This window comes from Pyrus communis, chromosome 13 (genome assembly GCF_041283825.1).
Source record: "Pyrus communis isolate YQ-2024b chromosome 13, ASM4128382v1, whole genome shotgun sequence".
Taxonomy (NCBI): domain Eukaryota; kingdom Viridiplantae; phylum Streptophyta; class Magnoliopsida; order Rosales; family Rosaceae; genus Pyrus; species Pyrus communis.
In genome coordinates this window covers 17,213,732-17,215,888 of record NC_142577.1, presented here as the reverse complement: position 1 = coordinate 17,215,888, position 2,157 = coordinate 17,213,732, and the positions used below count along the sequence as shown (strand labels likewise).

Genomic DNA, 2,157 nt, shown 5'->3' with positions numbered 1-2,157 from the left:
GCTTCTTTTACTCTCATGTTTAATCATATCTCTCTCTTCTAGTTGATTTATTCAATCAAACGACAAAAAATAAAATCAAGATTTTATTTCACCCAATCCTAATTCCCAAAAAAACCCTCAAAATAGAATCAAGATTTTGTTTAAATAACAAAATATATAATGCCACCCCAACTGGAATAGGAAAGCCCCATAAAACAGAGAGCAGTAGGCATTCATATGCATCGTCCCAAAGCCACCCTCATCGCCTCACCATCAACCTTTCACAAGATTGCTGCTCAAACCCTACTTTTTTTTCACCCTCACAACCCACTCATCTTCTCCATCAAAAACCACTTCCCAGAAATCCCAAAAACCCATTTCGATCCATTAAGATTTCATCTTTCTCTTATCCAATGACAACTTCTTCCTCTTCCAGCCAAGAAAACCCACTTCCCAAAAAGGTCCAATTCCCGTTGGACCCCGCCTCCTACCAAATCCTCGACGAAATGGGATCCGGCGTCAGTGCTGTTGTCTCCAAGGCCGTCTGCGTCCTTATGAACTCTGCCATCATGGCTATCAAGTTCATCGACTGCGATCAATCCTGGGCTGATTTTGACAGCATTTGATGTGACGCTACAACTTTGTCTCTTTTTTCCCGCCCCAATATTCTTTCCGCTCATTGCTCCTTCACTGTCTACCGCCATCTTTGGATGGTTATGCTGTTCATGTATGTGGGCTCTCTACAATCAATAATCTCCTCTTCTTTCCCGGGAAGATTACCAAAACCTTGCATTGTTGTCGTGCTGAAAGAGACGTTAAACGCCATTTCATATCTTCACAATCAAGGCCACCTTCATAGTGACATCAAGGTCGAAAATATTTTGATCTACCCAGATGGGTCGGCCAAGCTCACTGATTTCGGGGTCTCTGCCTCAGTCTACGAAGCCAATTCAACTGAAGAGTTGTTGACTCGGCTAACCAACATTGCCGGAACGCCGTATTGGGTGGCACCTGAAGTCACACAATTGCACAAGGAAACAAAGTGGATATCTGGTCGTTTGGGATCATGGTGCTGGAATTGGCTCGCGGCAGCCCTTCCCTGTCTAACCTACTGCCACCAAAGTCTCTACTTCTAAAGATAACTAAGAGGTTCTGGTTTTTGGATTACGAAACCCAGAACAAAGATTTCAAGAACAAGTGTTCTCGTAGGTTTTTTAAGACTTGGTGGGTTATTACCTCAATCAAGACCAGTCGAAGAAGCCGACGGCAAAGAGGCTGTAGAAAGTGATGAAGCCATGCTGGGTGGCCCTACTGGTAATGTGGGTAAGCTAGGAATAAGAGGTGTTGACATGAAACCTATGTTGGGTAGCCTTAGGGCTGGTTTGGTATTGCTGTGCTTTGAAAATAAACTACTTCTGCTGTGCTGTAAGAATAAGCTCATTTTTGCTGCTACACGTTTTCAGCTTTTTTTTTCACCAAAAACTGTGAAAATAAGTTGTTTTTAAGTGTTTACCAAACACCTTTTTGAGCTCATTTTTTTTTTGATATCCACTTTGTATAAAAGCACCTTAGTACCAAACCAGTACTTAGTGGTAATGTGGGTCGAATTGGAGGACTTGAAAGGGAAACAATGGTGGTGGGACTGATGGCATTGATAAGGAGCTTGGAAGAGCAGAGGCAGAATGTGATGAATCTGATCAGGGTGTTGAGAGGAGCGCATGAAGTAGGTTGAGAGATGAGTAGAGATGAGCAAATGAGGCAGGAGATTGAGAGGCCGAGGACGCTTGACAACGAGAAGGAAAAGAATTTCCGGTTAGAAATGGAATTACAGTTTGTCAGGATTCAAATTTCAGCTGAAAACAAAAATGCTACAAGTGTTGGTGGTACTACTACTGATTAAGATTTCCAAGGCATGCATTTTGCAATTGCATTTACAAAAAGAGTTTGCTTTTGAAAAATTAGTGAACTTTTTGCATAGCTTTTGAGTTGGTTGTAGTACAAATTAATTCATGTATCCTGTATTGCTAGCTATACAAAGCTACTATACATTTGGCGAAGGATTACATGAGAATTGTTCTTTTTCTATATGGATTAGACATTGCTTTAAGCTCAAGAATGTTTTCTTTAACAATATCAATAATATGTGTAAGCTTATTTAAAATCAATTCATGATTGATT

The 2,157-nt window shown here is 40.9% G+C and overlaps 1 pseudogene; it reads left to right on the top strand.

Moving 5' to 3' along the window:
* Positions 1-318: 318 nt before the first annotated feature.
* On the top strand, positions 319-1,879 carry LOC148691861 (serine/threonine-protein kinase BLUS1 pseudogene; annotated as a pseudogene).
* Positions 1,880-2,157: the final 278 nt, after the last annotated feature.